The 22,211-nt window shown below is 41.7% G+C and overlaps 1 long non-coding RNA gene and 2 pseudogenes across 1 annotated transcript in view; all 3 read left to right on the forward strand.

The window, feature by feature from the left end:
• LOC116282666 (uncharacterized) overlaps window positions 1-21,847 on the forward strand; it is a 153,856-nt gene extending 132,009 nt beyond the window's left edge. Inside the window, exons 11-13 of the long non-coding RNA XR_012078492.1 lie at window positions 1,888-2,070; window positions 17,544-17,738; window positions 21,767-21,847. This is a non-coding gene — a long non-coding RNA (uncharacterized lncRNA). The remainder of the gene's footprint in view (window positions 1-1,887; window positions 2,071-17,543; window positions 17,739-21,766) is intronic.
• LOC102536697 (large ribosomal subunit protein uL6 pseudogene) lies at window positions 12,356-12,934 on the forward strand (annotated as a pseudogene).
• LOC102543590 (intraflagellar transport protein 43 homolog pseudogene) lies at window positions 19,464-20,215 on the forward strand (annotated as a pseudogene).
• Window positions 21,848-22,211: the final 364 nt, after the last annotated feature.

The following is a 22,211-nucleotide window of genomic DNA, read 5'->3' on the forward strand; positions in this document are numbered from 1 at the left end:
AGAATCTTCCTAAACCTTGGGAAGATCCTTGGAGGAGAGGAAAAGAGGGTGGCAATTCTGGGTTCACAGGGGGCAGATGCTTGAACAGAGCCTCTGGCAAGGTTTATGCCCCAGGACGAGGCTTCTTAAAGTATGGTTTCTAGACCCTGGGGGATAGACCATCTGTGAGATCAAAGCTCTTTTCAAAATATAGTAGGACATCGTTTGCCTTTTTATGTCCTTTGTTGACCTTTATCCATATAGTGCGAAAGCCGCGGTAGGACAAACTGCTGACACGTAAGCATGAATTAAGCAGTGGCGCCAAACTCCTGGTAGTTATGATTCTTCATAGTCACATGCTTATGTTTTAAAAAATGTCAGCTGCTCAGGCTGTTGAGGGGGCATAGTGTGGATATAGCTCAGTGGTAGAACACATACTTAGCATGCATGAGGTCCTGGGTTCAATCCCCAGTACCTCCATTTAAAAAAAAAAAGAAGCCAGTTGTATTTAAGAATGCCTATAATGAAGCAGTAGAAATTAATATATTAGTTAAACATGGACCCTTGAGTACACGTCTTTTTAACGTGCTATGTGACAAAATAGGAAATACTCACCAAGCAGCTCTGCTGCATACCAAAGGATGATTTTCTGAGGGAGGAGCACTCGTGTGGTGATTTGATTTACTAACTGAACTGGTTGTCTTTGTCTTGGAACACCATTTTTTGCTGGAAAGAATGATTGACAGACAAACTACAGTTACTCTGACTTGAGTTTTTGACGAATATTTTCTCAAAAGTGAGTGAACCGATACTTGTGAGCCTCACCCAAGTTTGTCAGGGACTTTCTCGGTTTTGGTGCTGAAACCCCAGAACCTTCCCAGGAGCCCCTCAATCTTGGGCAAAGCGAGATGGTTGGTCACCCTAAGTGAACCTGTCATTTCAAGGAAAACACTGACAGCCTTTGTGGTCAATGACAAAATTTAAGCTTTTAAGCAAAAATTAGAATCTTGGAAAACTCGTAATGGCTACCATGAGCTTGACAGCTTTCCAAAACTTAAAAACTTTTCTGACAAGATGAAAGTGATATTAATAAATGTGATATTTATATTGTTTAATGAAATAAATGCTCATTTGGAAGATCTGCATGTCTCAGTGAACCAATATTTTCCAAATGGTCAAAGTCTTTCATGAATAAAATATCCATTTAAAGTCTGAGATGGATCAATGAATTTTAATATAACAGAATACCAAAAGCTCATTAATATGGTTTCAGGTTCTACATTGCAACTAACCATTAAGAAACCAGCACTTTTTGAGTATTGATGTGGTATCAAAGAAGAATGTTCACAATTATCTGAAAAACCAAATGTCTCTCGCTTTTCCAATTATATGTATGTGTGAGGCAGGATTGTCTTCAACTGAAAGAGTAGATCATGACAGAGTGATTGCAGAAAAAGATGAGATTCAAATTGTCTCCTATTAAGTCAGCCATTAAAGAGATTTGCAAAAATGCAAAACAATGACATTCTTCTCATGATATTTTATTTTACTTTGGAAAATATACAATTTTTTAAAAAATATATTATTTTTGTTAACATGTAGTAGATATATTATTTCTGTTTTTAAATAAATTAATATTTAAGTGTTTCTCAGTTTTCATTTCAAATATAATCCATATTGATAGATACAACCCCATAAACAAAAGCCCTTTAGGGACCTTAACAAATTTTGAGAAAGTATAGGCATCCTGAAGACCTAGAAGTTTAAGAACCCTATCCTGAAGTGATGTGCCTTCTAACCCAACCACGACTTGCTGCAAGAAGTCACTATTCCTTATGGAATAGCAACTGAGAGAACCCAGCCCCCATCATCGCCCTCTGAGCCCTACCTCCTCTCTCTCTCTTTCAGGAGATCCACACTCCAACAGTCCTCAGTTGCCATGTGAACTGCCTTTCTTAGCCAAATTCTGTGCATTAGTAACATCTGAGAAAGGACATTTACCCAGCCACCAGCGCCTGATATAACCATCAGCTAGACTGGAACCTCTCCATATGAAGATACGCATATGCCTGGGAGACCCCTGAATTTACCGTAAGTACTGGGAATAATGGCAAACGTGTCTGAGCATCAGTGCTTGGAAAGTCTTAGTTATACCCTCAGCAAGAAAGTGTTAGAGTTGCCAAATTAACTTAAGGAGTGAATTATCTTTCTCTCAGAAATGATGAATGTGTTTCTCTGTCTTCTTTGTCAAGTTACTTATACATGACATTTCTGATGGCTGTAGGTTTATTACTTTCAAGTTTGTACGATGTGCGAGAAACATAACATCATTTTTGTCTTGTCCTTTTCAAATATTAATAGTAAATTCATTTCCTCCCTTCTTCTACTTCATCTGCCTTGCTGGTCTTTAATCTCAGGTCAACCCCAACTTCCAATTTCTCTGCCCCTACTCTCCAGCTGCTGAGCATAGCTACAGATAACCCCACAGCCATGCCAACTGGCATGATCACCAAAGGATGGTTTTCAAGAACAGTTGTGTTCACAAGCTCTTCGGCAGCTCCTTACTTTGCCCCTGGTCAGAGTCCTCTCTCATTCTCATGTAGCTGTTATTAATCTCTATCCCACTCCATGCAAGTTTCTTCAATGGTAAGTTCTACACCAGTGTTTTGCAGAGACAAAATTTTCTGCAGAACTCATTTAACTACATTAGTGAAAAGGATCCTGAGGACAAATACTTTGGGGAAACACTGGACCAACCAAAAGGAGATAGCTGTCATTTCTACAGGGCTGAAAGCAGGACCTGACCAGGCTATCATATATGAAGACTCTGAGGAGGGTCAAGATGTTTCCCAGACATCTGGCCACAAGATCCTTTTTTTCACAGAGTATCCACGGGACTTGTGTTTGATGGGAAAAAGTTATAGAAATATTTCTTTCTTCTGTCCATCCCTAATTTTATTTCTTCCTAATTATTTGCTTTCTAAAATCATTTCTGACTTTCTAATTGCCTTCAGTGAAACATCTATAGTCCTAATATTCAAAACACTGTAATGGTGAAGCACATGCATGGTGGAATCAAACATCCTGATTGGAATCCCGGCTCAGTCACTTATGAGCTGTGTACCGTGGGCAAATTACTTAACCTCTCTTTGTGTTGATATTCTCCTCTTAAAACGGGAACAATAATTGTACTTACACTGTAGAGATTAAATGAAACATGCATAGAGTGCTTAGAACATAGTGAATACTATTAAAGTGTTACCTATTTTATTAATTTATTTGATAGAGTTAGCTTTTGAAGAGAAGAGACTAGTTTTATTCAGTTTTATATCCCTCATCTATTGTGCAGTTCTTGGTACAAAATAAAAGCTTGATAAATAGTAATACCTACTGTTCTTACAAAGTTTTATGATATACTTTTGAATATATTGACTCATCAGATTTTTATTAGAGAGCCACAGTAAGAATTAACATCTCTTTTTTGTCCCAAAGATGAAAAATAGAGGCAACAAAATGAGTTTAGGTAGTTTCCCCAAGATTACATAGGTTAATAAGTGACAGAGTTAGAACTAGGACTCAGATTTTGGACTATCATCTAATACACCATCTAGCGTTATCTGCAAAAAAACAATGTTATAGAAAGCATTGAGACATCCTGATTTTTGACAAAACAACATTCTCCTTAAAAGAAAATCATTTCAATGGGGAAGAAAATCATTTTAATTTCTTAAATGTGTATTGTTTACTTGAGATAGAAGAACCATCCAGCATCAAAATTGTTTTAAACAGTAAGAATAAACACTTTCAAGATGGTATTTAGTTCTGAAGAAAGAATGACAATTTGAATTGTGTTTGGCATGCAAGACAGAAAAGGAATAAAATAGGAATTACAGTTTCATTCTCTGAGTGTAAATGGAATGTCCCAAATCAAACTGCTCTTTTGAATCCTATGAAGAAATTCAGAAACAAATTGATTAAGTGGAATATCAGTAAATGCATTTCTGGTGAGGGGGCTGAACTCCAAGGCTGGGGGAGGTGAAGACATATGTTAGAAGGAGCCAGATGCTCGAGCACACGCGCCATGCTGTCTGGGAGTCCGTGTCCAGCCAGGATCACACTTGCTAGTCCCTATCTGAGAGCACCCATCGAGAAGGGTGCTTAACGTTAGATCCATATAGTTCACATGCCTATTTTCGTAAATTAAATTTTATTGGAATGCAAACTTGTTCATTCACGTCTATGTTTTCTGTGGCTGCTTTCACACCGTAATAACAGAATTTATAACCCAGTGGAGTACTTGAGTTTGGGAAGAAAAAGAGGGAAAGGGTGCTCAGCCACAGACAAGATTGTTGTTTTTATCCTTTGAAAAGAAGAATCGTGAGGCTTGAGCCATCTCGGAAGTGGTGCCTGATTTGATAGAACTTTCTCTTTTCCACTACTTTCATCATTGCTGTAAACAATTGCTGTGTAAAAAAATTACCCCCGAACTTAGCAGCTTAGAACAACATGTACTTTTTTAACTTTTAATTTTTTTTATTGAAGTATAGTCAGTTTACAATGTTGTGTCAATTTCTGGTATATAGCACAATGTTTCAGTCATACATGAATATACATATATTTTTCATATTCTTTTTCACCGTAAGCTGCTACAAGATACTGAATATAGTTCCTTATGCTATACAGTATAAACTTGTCTATCTATACCGGTCAGTATCTGCAAATTTTGAACTCTCTATTTATTCCTTCCTACCCCCTTCCCCCTGGTAACCATAAGTTTGTTTTCTATGTCTGTGAGTCTGTTTCTGTTTTATATATAAGTTCACTTGTCTTTTTTTTTTCTTAGATTCCACATGTGACTGATATCATATGGTATTTTTCTTTCTCTTTCTGGCTTACTTCATTTAGAATGACAATCTCCAGGGCCATCCATGTTACTGCACATGGCATTATTCTATCATTTTTTATGGCTGAGTAGTAGTCCGTTGTATAAATATACCACAACTTCTTTATCCAGTCACCTGTCCATGGACATTTAGGTTGTTTCCATGTCTTGGCTATTGTAAATAGTGCTGCTATGAACATTGGGGTGCAGGTGTCTTTTTGAATTAAGGATCCCTCTGGATATATGCCCAGGAATTGGGTTGCTGGATCATATGGTAAATCTATTTTTAGATTTTTGAGGAATCTCCATACTGTTTTCCACATTGGCTGCACCAAACTATATTCCCACCAACAGTATAGGAGGGTTTCCTTTTCTCTACACCCTCTCCAGTATTTATTGTTTGTGAAAGTTTGAATAGTGGCCATTCTGACTGGTGTGAGGTGATACCTCATTGTAGTTTTGATTTGCATTTCTCTGATAATTAGTGATACTGAGCATTTTTTCATGTGCCTATTGGCCATTCATATATCTTCATTGGATAATTGATTGTTTAGGTCTTCTGCCCATTTTTGGATTGAGTTGTTTGTTTTTTTCTTATTAAGTCATATGAACTGTTTATATATTCTGGAAATCAAGCCCTTGTAAGTCTCCTCTTTTGCAAAGATTTTCTCCCATTCCATAGGTTGTTGTTTTGTTTTGCTTATGGTTTCCTTTAATGTGCAAAAGCTTGTAAGTTTAGTTAGGTCCCGTTTGTTTATTCTTGCTTTTATTTCTATTGCTTGGGTAGACTGCTCTAGGAGAACATTGCTGAGATGTATATGAGATAATGTTTTGCCTATGTTTTCTTCTAGGAGATTTATTGTGTCTTGTCTTATGTTTAAGTTTTTAAGCCATTTTGAGTTTATTTTTGTGTATAGTGTGAGGGAGTATTCTAACTTCATTGATTTACATGCAGCTGTCCAGTTTTCCAAACACCATTTCCTGAAGAGTCGGTCTTTATTCCATTGTATGTTCTTGCCTCCTTTGTCAAAGATTAATTGACCAAAAGTTTATGGGTTCATTTCTGGGCTCTCTATTCTGTTCCATTGATCCATATGTCTGTTTTTGTACCAACACCATGCTATTTTGATTACTATAGCTCTGTAGTATTGTCTGAAGTCTGGGAGGGTTATTCCTCCAGCTTCTTTCTTTTTCAGTACTGTTTTGGCAATTCTGGGTCTTTTCTGATTCCATATAAATTTTAATATGATTTGTTCTAGTTCTGTGAAAAATGTCCTGGGTAATTTGATAGAGATTGCATTAAATTTGTAGATTGCCGAGGCTGTTTGGCCATTTGAATAATATTGATTCTTACAATCCAGGAGCATGAGATATCTTTAAGTCTTCTTTAATTTCCTTAATCAATGTTTTGTAGTTCTCCATGTATAAGTCTTTCACCTCCTTGGTCAGATTTATTCCTAGGTATTTTTATTACTTTGGGTGCTATTTTGAAAGGGATTGTTTCTTTACTTTCTTTTCAGAACAACATGTATTATCTCACAGAGTCTGTGAGTAAGGAATCTGGATACAGTTTAGCTGTGCCTTCTGGCTCAGGACCTGGTACAAGCTGTAGTCAAAGTGTCAGCCTGAGCTGTAGTGATCTCAGGGCTCTACCAGGGAAGGAGCTGCTTCCAAGCTTACTCTCCTGCTTGTTGGCAGGATTCAGTTCCTTGCTGATCATTGGACTGAGGACCTCAATTCCTCTCTAGCTACTGGCTGGAGGCCACCCTTAGTTCCTTGTCACTTGAGCCTCTGCAAAGAGCACCTCCCAACATGGCAGCTGGCTTCAGGAGAGCTTACTAGCACGCAGTACCAGAGAGAGAATACAAGTAGGGCAGAAGTCACCATCTCTTTGTAAACTTATCTTGAAAGTAACATCCCATCCTTCCTGCCATATTCTATTCATTACAATTAAGTCACTGTACTCAAGGGGAGGAGATCACACAAGGACATGAAAACCAGGAGGCAGAGGTAATAAGGGGCCATTTCAGAAGGTGCCAACCACATCCACATTCAGGTATAAATATGTGCCTACAGCATTTAGCTTTCTTCCAGTCCCCATCCCTTTCTTGCTCTTATGCTATTCAGGACTGATATAAACTACCTGAAACTCTTACTATCCATGCTGGAGCCTCTTCTGCACTCATCAGCTACAGTCAGGCTAACATCTCATTCCATCAGCTAAACCATCATGCCAAGGAGCTGTCCTGTGCTATTCCCCTTTAGATTTTGGAGAACTTTAAATGTCTGAGTATATTATAGCTCCAGATAAAAACACATTTATTGTTCGCATTGGAGAACAGAATTACAAACACTGCTAAAATACAGGCTTAATATTATCATTTTGCATTAGGTTTTTCTTTGTGAGCAAGAGTAGGTAATAATGGTCTTCTATTATGTGTGTCTTTATGCATTTTTTGGTTACATATGTTGGATGGCTTCTTACTTGTGGCAAAAAGTCCAAAATCTCTGTATGTGGAGATAAACCTCCACCAAAAACAAGGATTTTATTCCAAGACGTTATTGGGTAGAAAGTAATGCTTCTGATAGACGCATTTTGTTTGCTGGCTGTTTTCAGAGCAATGAAATGAAGGTTAATTTTGCTGCAACCTAAGCCAAAAATAATACTAACATTCCTTCCACGCATTGTTTCCCGCAGAATCACGCAATAATGCCCCTAGTCCTCACATCCTCCATGCTGTCCCATAGCTGACATTAACGGCCAGTCTGAGCTCAGATTAATGCCTGCTTCCAATTCCTAGGCCTCCTCTAATAGTCTTTTTATGATACTTGAGTCCTGCTGCAGCTCAAAAAACCAAGGAGTGAAGAGAAGTCAGCTCTGTGGTGTAAGGAAAAGCTTCTGAAACATCTTGACTCACCTGATGAGAGATTATTTTGAAAGAACAAGTAATTATAGCAGTAAGCCAGTAGCGTCTTCACAAATCAGTTCCTCCATTGTCCCAGCCTAATTGGAGTAATTTGTGTTTAAGGTGATATTGATTTTGCATAATGATTTGCTCTTGTATGACACACATGACAACGTTCTCTTTACTTAACCTGGACAACAGTCTTGTTGGCTGATACGTAAATGCTGTTGCTCAGAAGTCAACTCCTGGCATTGCAGACTCCAGGAGAGAAGAGTTCAAGCAGCTGTTGGTGGTGTTATTGAAGATATAAATAAACCACAGAAAGAGCAGGGGGCCAGGAGAGGAAGGGCCCTATTTGTCTGACCTTGTTGGAGCCTGTGTGTGGTGGGACTCTGCTGCTCCATACAAATCAGTTCTGTGGGTTTTCCTCTTGGCCAGGGCCTCCTGTGCTCTCTGAATAACTCTGGCCCCTCCCGGGGACAGGTAAAATGGAAAAGTCTTTTTATTTCCATTGGCTTAAGCCAAACCCCTCTAAACAAGCTCTTCCAGAGCTGAGCAGAGCAGGGCTCAGGCCTCGGTTGGCAGCCCATGCGCGGCTTCCGCCTCTTCCCCACTTCAGCGCTCTTTTGAAAGCCACCTTCTCACAAAAGACAGAGCTGATCTCTAGGGCCTGGGAAAATAGAAAATTCTCACACTGTGATGGGAAACACTGTCAAGACCCGAAACTCTATAGTGAAGCCTCAGACACTGGTTGTAATCACAGATAAAGTGAGGGAGCCAGACTGTGCAGGAGACACAGCCACAGTGAAATTAAAAGAGACCAGTAGGGTGGAATTAAACATTATGGAGAAGTGGCCGAGACCACTTCACTCTCCGGAGAGGGCTCAGCCAGTGTCCAAGTCCTTTATTAACTAGGGGAAATATTTTTCTGTTCTCAAATGGAGTCTTAGGATGGGTGCCTAAACTTTAGGCCTGATGCCCTGAGGTTTTTGCTCAGATCAGAATGTCCATTGACTCGTTTATGGAGAAGATGAAACGAAATGCAAAAGGTTGCTCTTCAACCAGAAATAGACTCACGGGCAAAGAAAACAAACCGTGGTTACCAAAGGGGAAAGGGCAGGGGATGGATTAATTAGGACTTTGAGATTAACAGATACATATACTATATACGAAAGAGAAACAACAAGGACCTACTGTGTAGCACAGGGAATTATATTCAATTTCTTATAATAACCTATCATGGAAAAGAATCTGAAATATACATGTATATGTATGTACATGTATAACTAAATCACTTTGCTATACACCTGAAATTAACATTGTAAATCAACTACACTTCAATAAAAAAATTAAATTAAAAAAAAGTTACAGTTCTTATATTAATTGTTTCTGGTGTTCAGTTCTCCAGTTTTGATGGTGCTGCATTCCATCAAAGCTGTAGCTCCAAGAAAGCGCATTGCTTGAAATAATTGTATTATTTTCTTTTAGGGATTCATATTTCTATTCCTCTTGAGAGAGAGACAGTTTGCATCTACCCACCTATGAATTTATGGAGTTCTTATCACCAAATTACCTTGAAACTCAAAGGATAAGGATGATAAGGATGAGCTGTCCCTGCTAATGGTGTGGAAGTGAGAAGCATATTAGGTGGTACCTTACTTTTGGACGAATGCTCTTCAAATAGATATTGAATTATATTAAAAAAAAAAGCAGTTCTCAGAAGCATATTAATATACATAACAATACACCACACAGTTAAGTGAGTTTTTGAGCTTTCAAATGTTCTGGGATTGCATCTTCCAACAGAAACTGCGATTTCATTAGCATTTAAGACCAGCCTTCCAGGGCTGTTTGCCAAAGGGATGAAAGCAGGAGAAAATAAAAGCAGCCCTTCCACAGGCCCCTCAAAGGTGCTAATTAGTGATAGTTTTCCTCTATGGGCAGTGGCCCAGGATGCAGGACTTGTGACCATAGACCTAGTTCCATTATGCCTAGGAAAACAACCAACCCGTTAAATTAAGTGAAAATTTCACTTTGTGGAGCTTTATGTTGACTAATGGCCTCCAAGCATAGAAAGAGTTACTATGCCCAGGGTTATGAGAAATTATTTTCTACGGAGGAAATTAGTGCTTGCCTAGGTAAGGTGAGGCTGAATTTTCCAACAGTGAGACTTTTTCCATACAGAATAGATGAGCTGCAGAGGGAGGTTGGCGCAATAGTCTTGCGATAAAAATTAAAAGATTTTTTTTTGGTCTCTCCTTAAAGTGAGTCCATACTAACTTACCTACTCAAAACTTTGAATTTTCCAGAATAGACTCTTCAGTGAATCAGTCAATACCAGCAAGGACCACTTACTGAATATTCACATGTGCTGGCCTTTCTTACCTCATTTCATTCTCATCATAAGTCTGCAAGGAAGGCATTCTTATCCCACTTTTCAGACGGGCAAGATAAGAGTCAGTGAGGTTGAGTCACTTCCCTAAATTCACACAAGTGAAATGGGAGAGAACTAGATTTAAACCCAAGCCTTTGACTTTATCAAACTCAAGTTCCTTGTCTGTCTGAGAGAGGTATAAAGATCAGACTATGACCCCAGTGTTGCCCTGAAGTCTAGGCAGATCATGTTGTTTGAATAAGTAAAACCTCATGCAATGTTACTGAGAAATTTACATCAGTTAATTAGATAACTCTCCACTCCTCCTAATGCTGCAAGAACACAGCCCCAGGGGCCTCCCAAGCAGAACCGTTCATTCTGTAACTATTTACTGGGCACCTCGTATGTGCCAAATACTGTGCTAGTCACTGAACCTTAGAAAGAGAAGATTCTTGGCTGGTTTGCTCTCTCCCTTTGCCTGGGGCAGTGCTTCTGGGAAGAAGGTGGAGTGGTAGATTCCAAGTTTATGTCTGAAAACTGAAGGACTAAATAGGGTGTGAGGAAGGGGAAAGAGCTGTGCTATTGAAGACAGGAGTGGGGCTGGCTAAACTTGTAACTAACCTTTGAATTTTGAAAAGGGCAAATTTAGTTTTCTAGGCACAAGGTGTGTTGTGCATTGGGAGTACACTTCGTTCCAACTGATGATTCAGGGTGGAGGAGTAAAACACAGCCCCAGAAGTTTAGATCATGTTAGGGAGGGCAGCCCTCAGAAAGGGTCATTGAGGCAAACCCATGAGGGTCATTGGAAGCAACCATCAGGAATGAGATCCGTGTGCTTTTTCAACTCAGCTCTGAGGACCAGGTCGGAAACAGATCCCTCAGCCAGTCAGCAGCAGCCTGACCCTATGTGACAAGTCTTGTTTACATCTTACTAACTATATCACCAGGAGTAAGAGAAGGTTCACAGATGGACACTCACCCCCAGAGTAGATTCCACAGTCAGCTTAGTCTAGCAGTGAATCCTAAGGTTGGTTCAAATGTGAAGAGTTGGAAGAAGGGACATGGATCAGAAGATATTAAAACCAAAGAAAGGATCTTTAAGATGGGGCCTGAAACAAAGTGTGGAGGAAGCCTATTTGTCTTGGTGACACATGTGGAATGTTGTGCTTCGGCCAGGTCTGTGTGTTTGGGTCTTGACCTACTTGTAGAACTCAGTAAAGAAATGTGGTCTAAACAGAATTTCCTGTCACCCTTGAGCCTCTCGAAGATCACATAGCAGGCTGCTGTACATAATTCATGGAAACTGTTGTTAGTGACCTTAGTCATCACTTACTTTTCTAGTGTCTTACAATATCTGGGAATTTTTAACCCATTTCCTCATTGTACCATTTCATCTCTCTTTGCGCCTTTATCCTAAGCTGTACGGCAGGTGTGAATGGGCGACTGTGCCCCCTTCTCACCACACTCCTTCCCCTTCAACTCCTTGCCTGGCCTCAGAGGAGTGCACTTGGGTCAGGCCCACTTTGCTGCCATAAACCACCTCCTGGATTAAGTGTTTTGTACTCTACCCTACCCTTCAGATTCTGCAACGTGGAAACCCTAAGAACCACCCTGATAATTTTTAGTACAGAGAAGGGGAAAAGACTGACCATAAAACTGGAATTCTTTCAGGGAGTGGAAAGGGGACAAGCTGGGAACATCCACGAGTTAATCATTTTGTCCCTTTGTAATAGCATGTGAGCTAAGCCCCCAAACAGAAAAGAAGCCATTTGAGGTTACCTTTTTAGGTATTATTGACCCCAGGGACTCCCTGAACAGAGTAACTTATTAACTATTCCAGGAACTGTCTGTGGAGTCAATGGAACCATGTGACTTTCACCGCCAGGCCCTGTGGGAATATCACTGGCATCATGGCATGCCCCAGCTTGAGGCCATCACCATCAGAATGATCAGCTCTAGGATTCTTAGGTGACCAGGGTTGACATTCCCGTGGTCTCTGACTTCACATGCCTGAAAACAAAGCCTGATGCTCATGAATGCACAGGAATCAGAAGTCCCGGAGTCAATAGGGAAGCTTCAGTGTGGTTATACAGTAGGTGAGGTCATCACAGAAAAATGTGACCAATCACCAAGGAACAGATATCCTGCTTTTATCGAGAAATGCTTTCCAGTTAAATGTTCATGACTCCCCTCTTTGCTACATCTACTGCAAGAATGAAGACCATTCTCAGCAATCAGACTGTTGACATTCCAAAAAATGTCAACATCACTCTGAAGGGACGCACAGTTACTGTGAAGGGCCCCAGAGGCACCCTGCAGAGGGACTTCAATTACATCAAGGTAGAACTCAGTCTCCTTGGAAAGAAAAAGAAGAGGCTCTGGGTTGGCAAGTGGTGGGGAAATAGAAAAGACCTGGCTACTGTTTGCACTATCCATAGTCACGTACAGAATAGGATCAAGGGTGTTACACTGGGCTTCCGTCACAAGATGAGGTCTGTGTATGCACACTTCCCCATTAACATTGTTATTCAGGAGAATGGTTCGCTTGTTGGAATCTGAAATTTCTTGGGTGAAAAATACATACGCAGGGTTCGGATGAGGCTGGGTGTTGCTTGTTCAGTTTCTCAAGCTCAGAAAGATGAGTTAGTTCTTGAGGGAAATGGCATTGAACTGGCATCAAATTCAGCTGCTTTGATTCAGCAAGCCACGACAATTAAAAACAAGGATATCAGAAAAATTTTGGATGGTACCTATGTTTCTGAAAAAGGAACAGTTCAGCAGGCTGAAGAATAATATCTAAGTTGTCCAGGTACAGAAAGAGCAAGATACCAGATGACTCTTCAGATTCATTAGTGATATCTTAAGGATACGATAAAAGCTGTGTTGATTGGGACTTTTTCTTAAACTGAAAAAAAAATGTTCATGACTCCCTATCAATAAACTATAAGCATAATTAGATCATTATCTGCTCTCATCCTTGGTGAGAATGAAAGGAATCAATGTTCAGAGCAGTGATACAACACACCATGCCAACCTCATCACTCTCATTACTTCTGCTTATTCTTTAACAATGACCTAACTGAACAAGAAGCATTCATGTAATGGTTTACTCAAGGTTCTATGGGCTCTCCAAAACTTATGTCTACTTAATACGGGCCCACTTCTTCATCATGGCACCAGAGTGTGGTTGAGTAATATCAACCAGGGCAGATCTCTCTGAAATGAAAGCATGACTCTATGCTCCAGCTGAAAAGGCAGAGATTGAAATGGTTTAAAAGCCATTCATTCATTTATTTGGCAAATATTTGGTAATGCCTGCTAGAAATATCATGTCCTGTGCTTGGCACATGAGATACAATGATGCGCAGATACACATGCCCTTAGCCCCGACAACTCCTCAAACTCAGAGTTTAGCCAGGAGGACTGACTGAGGGAGGAGTTACAGATGCTCTGATTATAGTCATATGGAGGTCAAAGGTCAGGCTTTACGGAGTTAATCTGGGGACTCAGGAAGACTCCACGCCCCCACCCCAGGAAGCTCCACATAAGCTGAACCTTAAATGGAGTCCATGAAGTGTGGGCAAGAGGCACCTTCCAGGCAGAAGTTCCCTTTGGGGAGAATTTTATTCTTTTCTAATGCTTTTGGGTAAGGAACACAGGCTTGTCAGCAAAAAGCAGGGAGCTTGGGGGAAATGGGTAACTCTTTCTCAGGGCAGCTGGGATGCATATTTCAAATGAAATCCTTGTCAATAAGCTTTCCTTTGTACTTTAATTAATGTGTGTGTTGAACATTTTCTATCTTCTGCTCAGATCTATGTCCGTGTTCAACATTTCTGGACAGCTTCCAAAATGGTGATAGGCAGATTTCTGACAAAAGTAGTTGTTTGGGTTTTTTTTTCCCCCTCCTCTTCCATTAGCCATGGCCCCTTGCCATGTTGAGTCTCACAAATGGACACAAACCAATCAATCACCCTTAGAAAAATGTCAAAATTCCTCCTTCCCTACTGTGAAATGAATACACTGACCTTAACCAAATGTAGAAATAATTTTTTTTAAATCTATCCCAATGGGACCCCTAGCTGCCACACTTAGATTTCCACACATTTCAGTGTGACGACGCTGACATTGCTGAGAAGAATTTCCTGCTCCCCTTTTTTGTAAAGCTGGAAGCAGATTAAATGCATCCCCAAAGTTACTAATAAGAACTTAGTTATGCAGAGGCTCTGCCTTTCCAGGAGTGTAGGTAGGAAGAGCCATTATTCATCCAGAAGGAAGAAATAAGAGAGATGGATGGAACATAGTCAACAGGGAAGGAACATGCATTTTCTATTGTTTTTAAGACAAACAACGAGTTTTCTCAATCTAGGGACCATCTAATACCCAACTACTTCACTCAATGTCATCCTCTGGTTTATGCAGCATAGCCCTGGATAAGAGTAGAAGCCCTCAGACTGGCAGAAGTCCACTCAGGTCCTGGCTCTGTCATTCGCCAGCTCTGTGACCTTGAGCAGGTCACTCAGTCTCTTTAACCCCCAAGCCCTTCATCTATAAAACAAGGACAATGATACTTACCTCCTGGAATGCTGCAGTGAACATCTCCTGTTTTCACCATTTCTACTCTTTCAGTCACAGAACTTTCATTATCATTGGAGGAGCACACGTTCCAATCTCCAGGCCTGTGGTTTTAGGGGATAACCCTGCCTCAGGCTCTTGGCAAAGGACATGAGATCTGGACCTGGACTCAGAGCCCTGCAGCCCCTCACTGTGGTGCATTTTAAGAGAGAGAGAGGGAGGGAATGAGGGAGGGAGAAAGAGAGAGAGAGAAAGAAAAAGGGAGGGAGAGAGAGAAAGAGAAAGAAAAGAAAGGAAGAAGAGAAAGAAAAGAAAGAAAAAGAAAGGAAGAAAGGAAAGAAAGGAAGAAAGGAAGAGAAAGGAAGGAAGGAAGGAAGGAAGGAAGGAAGAAAGAAAGAAAGAAAGAAAGAAAGAAAGAAAGAAAGAAAGAAAGAAAGAAAGAAAGAAAGAAAGAAAGAAAGAAAAAAGGAAGGAAACGAAGAAGGAAGGAAAAAGGAAGAAAGAAAAGAAAGAGGAAGAAGGAGGGAGGGAAGAAGGGAGGGAGGGAGGAAGAAGGAGAGGGGGAAGAGCAGGCAATGATACATTTTTAAAAGAGGTATGGTTGTCTTGCGCTCCTGGTCTCCTGGTTCTGTCATCCTTCCACACCCCAGAGTTGCCTTCTCCCCTGGATCCCCTGGTTACTCTGTGTCTGTCACGTTATGTCTGCCCTCCATCTCCTCTATAAAAACCTAAAATATAAAAGCCTAAAATAAAAAACCCTGAAACTCTTAGAGAAGGGGAGCAGATAACTGATAATAGCTTAAAAATTTACACCTTTAATAGTGATTTTCATTTTAAAGGAGATCAAAACAAAAACAAAAGTAACATCTTTAGGTGTCAAAGAGGAAAGAGCTGTCACTTGTGGAGCCCCTACTGTATGCTGAGCATTTACATATCCTATGCAATCCTCGTAGCCACCTTGTAAGCTCGGTGCTATTGTACCCATTTTACAGATGGAGAAGCATGCTCAGAGAAGTTCAAAAACTTGCTCAAAGCTACTTAACTCAAAGAGCATGGATCTGGAAATGAACCCAGGTTTAACTGACTCTAAACCCATTTTTTTGATGAAGATTCTTCTTGGTGACTGTCACTAGCTGAGCATCACAGTGACTGGCTGTGGAGACAGGAAACACAACCCAGAGGCCATTGACTTAACATCAGGATGACTTGGAGGCAGGACAGAGGGCAGCAGAGTGACAAAGTGCATTTTATCCAAGGAGATGAATTTTTAAATCTAATCACAGGAACCACCACAGCACTTTTTTTTTTTTAACTTCAGTTAAACCGATTTTCTAAACTGCATACCAGCACCTAATCAGTTTGGTCCCTTTCTTTCTCTTTCCCTTTAATTTTATTTTAGCTTCTAGCCTTGTGTGGTTGGCTGTGGAGGGGGCGGGAAGAATTCTCTGTACTCTGTAGCTTCTTTTCTGCCATTGTCTGCTTTTGCTCACATTGTAGTCTTAATTTGATCAGCAGTTATAAAAAGGAACATTAATCCTGGGGAAAGGGACATTGTTCGTGGCCAGACAGTTTCAGTATTGCTTCTAAAGTGAAGGGTTTTGTGCTTGGATATGAGTTTGGCCCCTTGGGATGCTCCTTGATGTGAGAACAGAAAGAGGGACAAAGTTGCTAAAAATTGGAACAGATGACACCTGGTGCTGGGAAGACCTGTCAGAGATCTTAGCAAATTCTATACCCCAGTGAGCCTCCGAGCAAGAGGGGCCCAGAAGATGCTGCTGGATGTGCAGTGGTCACAAGGGCATTGGTGATGGGGGCCAGAGGGGAGGGACGACAGAAGCGGGGATAGGAAGCATGAATTTCCCCATCACTATGGCAGTCCCGTCCCCTATGCTGAAGAGTGTAGGCCTAAGTCATTTCCTACGATTATGCTATCATTTATACAGCCCTTAGTAGATCCTAGGTACCTTCCTTAGTGTTTCATGTATCTAATTTTTATCCTTAGAGTAAACATAGAGGCAAGTATTATTATAACAGATGAAGACAATGAGAGTTAAGGCTTAAGCAATTTGCACAGGGCTTGGCATGCTCTCAGTCACCACATACACTGTCTCCTGAGTGTCTATTATGTACCAGGCCTTAGGCCAAGCCTCAAGGATATAGGCACTAATTTAAAAGGCTTACAGAACTCTCAGTCTAGTGGAAGAAATAGGTGAATGAACCAACTGTATGACGTCAGTACTTAATACAGTGCCCAGCCCATGAGAGACATGCCATAATTATTGAAGGATGGATGGATGGAGGGATGACGGATGAATGGCTGGAATATAATGTAGTGTGATAGCTGCTCAAATAGGTAGGTGTGGGTGCTATGGGAGCACAGAGACCAAGCCCATGTAAAATAGGTGATGCTTGGGCTGAGTTTTGAGATAGGGTAGAAGTTCACCTACCGTCGTATAAGATTGGCACTGTATTGTGATTTAACCATCACCCTGTTTCAGCAAAGCAGCTCTGAGCTTTCTCCTGTCATCTGAAAGCCAGAGGCTGCAATGCAAAAACTAGATCCCATCTTAAGTCTCCCTTCACTCTGCTTCCCAGGGCACTGCCAAGACTTTCTCTCACACTGGCTTTCTTCCTTCTCTCAAGTGTGGGTAGACAGCTGCCAGGGGTGACATGCATTGCCTGTGAACCAGGTATCTTCATTTCTTAGACAAAGGATCATTAGCCTTTTAAAAACAGAACATTAAGTTTCAGGTCCTCATAAATAATCATTACAAGAATCATAACAATAATTAGCAAAGCAACAATAACAATTCTTTCTGACATTATACAGCACTATACAAAGTACAGTGGTCCTTCCATGTACGTTGTCTGATGATGGATCCTAACAGCCCTGTAAGAGACACGGCGAGCAGTCCTTCCAACGTTTGGCACAGATGAGACTGATGCTCAGAAGAGATGAGATAAAGCACCTGTTGATCACCTCTGCATGCTGCTTCAGTACTGCCAATTGAACCTCCTTATCTCAGTGAGACTCGTGGTAGGGTGTGAGTAGGAGTTTGTGTTCCCTTGTTTACCATTAAGTAAACTGAGGCTCAGAGAGGTTAAGCTACTTATCTGAGATCACCCAGCTAGTAAATGGGAAAGCTGGGACCAAAAGCCAAATTTTTATTATCCTCTTCACATTTCAATATCTTGCCTCTTCATTTCTCAAGAAATTCAGAGAAAGAGGACTAGTGACCAAGAATCCCAACCCCTTAGAGGGTTTTTTCGTAGGCTAGTACCATCTTTGCAGTCACTGGCCCACAGACCACCTAAACCCACCCAGCTCTGGCTACGGATCACAGATATCTAGGCCCAGGGTCAGCTCTTGACAAAATTGAAGAGTATTCGAAGTTTCATGAAGTTTCTCTTCAATTTTCAAGACCATTCTTTCCCATCTTTTTTTTTTTTGACACTCCTTAACTCCATTTAATATTCTCTTGTTCTCTATTGCTGCCTTAAGTGTTTTAAATAATGTAAACAGTTATGGGAATATCAACCAAGGCAGCAGCAAGAGAGCCTGAAAGAATAGGAGCCTTAGAGATGGAGGGAGAGGGCCCCCAGCCCATCTAGAGTCCTAGGGGCAAGACTGAATGAAGGCACTCCGCTCGGGAAAATGATGGTGGAAACCACCCCCAGTTGGGAGGACAGAACCCAACTGGATGGACTCCCCCCACAGCACACTGGAACCACTCCCCCCCGTTGCCTGTGTTTGCAGGCAGGTCTGTGAACGATCTAGAGTGAAGCAGAAGGGAGGTCCCTGGCATTCAAACCAGTTTCCTTTGCTCTCTTGAACTGATGGTGTTAACACCTCTGCTCTCAAAGGACAACCAAGGGCATTTTCATGGCCATGGCTGGTCAGAACTTCTGATTTATGTCCTGTCAGGAAGATCTGTTTCCCCAGTAATAGTCATGTTTCCACTGGTGGTTTCCTTTCCCTGGGGACCTGAGATTGCAGCTAGCCCTGCAGCCTCCTGAGGTGTATCACCTAAGTGTTCCCCTGGAAATTGCTTCTGCAAATATTCTCAATCAAAACCCAACAAAGTGTCTGAGAGCTTGTACTACCATAAAGGCTGGGAATTGCACACTAAAATCATATTCCAGAATATTAAACAAAAGGCCAATTCCAGGCCCATTCTAATAATACAGATCTTTGGAATTACAATGGGCCTTAATCAACCAAAGACAGACGGGGTAGTTGAATGAAGAACATTTTTGCATAATCTTGAGATACTTAGAAAAACCAAGATATGTTAGATACACTAAGACTACATTGAGAGCAAGGAGTAATCTGTGAAAAACAATTTTTAATTTTTTGGGGGGAGGATAGAAGAGAAGGAATTTGGCTTATTGATTTATTTTTAGAGGAGATACTGGGGATTAAACCCAGGACCTTGTGCATGCTAAGCATGGACTTTACCACTTGAGCTATATCGGCCCCCCCACCAAATTATCATTCAGAAAATGTCTTCCTTTTGAAAAATAAGATTTTTGTAAAAATCCCATGTTATACTTTCTACAGCAGAATTTCACAAAAAGAGATGTCTATAAAAGCCAACCCTCTAAAGAGATGTTTTTCTTCACCAGAAAGTAACCTTTGAGTGGTATAGTAATTAGAGAACAGTCTATACACTGCTGTTACAAAGAATATCCAACAATCGCCCGAGCAAAATGCAAGCTTTATTTCGAGTGACATCAGGCAGCCCTGGAGATGGAGGACGCGCTGGACTCAGGCAAGGACTGACATCGCGGTTCGGCCACCTGCGGGATCAAGATGGGTCCCCGAGCCCACGGGGTCCCTCAAGCCGAGAATCATCTCAGCAGCGAGAATTCCTGTTCAACTGACTCTTAGCGGCAGAGACTCTGCCTCCCAAACACTGCGCTGGCAAGGAGGCAGGGCAGACGATCCATGAATGTTCCCAAGCCCGGGAGGAGGGCTTCTGGAGAGCTAGAAGATCACTGCCTGAGACAGCCATGAGCATGGATCAGATGACGGAGGAGATACTCCTGTTATTCAGGATTCTGGGGAAACACAAGAGGAAGGCTCTGTTTTGTTTTGGCAGCCCCTCCCAGCATCCAGGTAAACCAGACAATTACCTACCATGACCTGGACAACAACCTCAGGAAGTACGTAGCCTTTCAGACCTCGGATGGGGAGAGGCACCTGACGGTCCACACCAGAGTCCTTGCACCAGAGCACGAAGTTCCAGAGGAGGATGGCAGCTGGGGCCTGGACATCTGTACGCTGAGGTGTCCTCAGAGCTCCTCACCGAGTGGCACCTGCTGCAGGCAGACAAGGGGGACCCTGTGGGACGGCCCTGCACACCTGAACCCCTGGGGGCCACAGATGCTCTCCCTACATACATGGAATCAGCTATGCTCTGGACTCGAGTGAAATGCCATAAACCTAAAACTAAGGAAGCTTGCAGGCAGCTTAGAATTTCTGAATGGACTATTTTGTAATAAAAATATTTGTTTTAAAAAAAAAAGAAAAGCTTTATTTCTCCCTAGAGTATACATCCAAGCTAGTGGATGATCCAGTTATCATTTAGAGAAGGGATTTCTTCTGATTTGTTACCTCTCATTCCCTCGGATGCTGTTGACCAACACGGTTGAAGCATTACTTTTGCGTTTTAGCTCATAGACAGAGAGAAGGAGGATCGGGAAGCAAGCAAATTGTTTCCCTGAGGATGAGACCTAGAGGTTGTTCACATCATTTCTGTTCACAGTCCTGTCGGCTAGAACGCACTTCTGTGGCCATACGTAGTTGCTGCAGGGGAGCTGGGGAATGTGGTTGCTAATTGGGTAGCTATGGGCACCCCCTTAAAACAAACGGTTACTGGGGAACAGTTTTTATACCAAAGGCTTTGTTCCTGAACCTCATCTGGCCAGCTTTCTCCTGGCTCTGGCCATACTGAACGTCTTGAGATTCTGGGCCAATCTTGAGATTCGCTGCGTGTCTGATGTCTCAGCATCCGTCTCTTCCGGGAGTACATGTACTTCCTCTCTGTGGGGGAGGGGAATTTCCCCCTGTACTCCACTTGTGGCTGGACTTGTGTGCACAAGACAGATTAACAGGAGAAAAAAGACAAATTTTAATTCTTGTGCATAGAGGCACAAGAAGCGACCAAAGCAGGCAGTGTGTATACTTTTAGACAAAAAAGCAACATATTTGTGAGGGATTGACAGGATGAAGAAACTCAGGTTCTGTGTGGTCAATTAGTGAAGAAGTCTGGGCTTGGGATAGTAAATTAAAGAAGTAACAGGTTTGTTTATGCAGGCTGCTGGGCCCTGGATTCCCATCTCTGGCAGTAAGGGTGACTTTCTACCTCCAGATACTGGGAGTGCACTTTTCACATGGGAAGTTTGTCTCCTGCTTTTGGGGAGAGAGAAATGAGGGTCAGAGTGATCCTCCTGCATTAGCTGTGTCTTAAGTAACTTCCATTCAGAATCATCAGTGTGTCACTGTGGCATGTTTGGGGGCAACCCGCCCTGAGTCCAACACCTCTCAGCCAGCGTTGTTCTTGCTCACCTTCTAAACTTGACCTCAGACATTACTTCTTGCAGAGAACTTCCTCTGGACCCTTGATTCTCTCAGTGAGTGGAAGGTGTTTCTTTCAGAGACACCATCCTTAACACTATGATGTAATGTGCTGTAATTTCTGCATCTTCCTCCAGATCAGGAGTTTCTCCAGCCAGACCATACTTTAGATGGAGCCCTACTGCAAACCAGTTCAATGAGACTCTCTGGGGCTAGGGCCCAGGCATCAGAGTTTTCCTGCATTTCTCCAGTTGATCTAACGTGCAGTTAGAACTGAAAACCACAGAACTAGGTTAGGGGCAGAAATTTCATCTCTGGATCGTACATACTTGAAGTAGCAGCTGGCATTCTATTTAACATTCAATAAATGTGTAGTGAATGAACAAATGAATGAATGAAGAATGGCTTCCTGCCTATCAGTTACACTAGACCCCAACAAGAATTAACAATTCCTATCATTTTCTTGAACACAGAATATTAGCACCAGAAGGGACCTTCGAGATGATGCACATCCATCACGTCTGACAGATAAGGAAACTGCAATCCAGAAAACTCTCCTGGTAAGTTTACTGCAGAGCCAGGCCTCTGGGCCTCTGGATGCCAAGTTCACTGGCTATCACAGTAGAAGTCACCTTGGTTTTACGTCCCTACCCACAGTTTTCAACACAGAAGAATTCTTCTTGCTTCCTCTCTTAGAGCAGGGCTGGGCTGTCGCTGCCAGAGCCCGTGTAATCGAAGTAGTAACGTTTACCATTCTCCAGGTTTGTGATGATTACAGGGCTGTTATTCGTTGTTTGGAACCTGCTCATTATACTGTTTTACTACATAATGAAGACAAATGCCCGCAGTTTAGCTACAGGTTTGGTTAGTGACAAGATGTATAATAATACAAGATAATAGGGCCAGGCCATTGCATTC

Source organism: Vicugna pacos, chromosome 12 (assembly GCF_048564905.1).
Source record: "Vicugna pacos chromosome 12, VicPac4, whole genome shotgun sequence".
Taxonomy (NCBI): Eukaryota; Metazoa; Chordata; class Mammalia; order Artiodactyla; family Camelidae; genus Vicugna; species Vicugna pacos.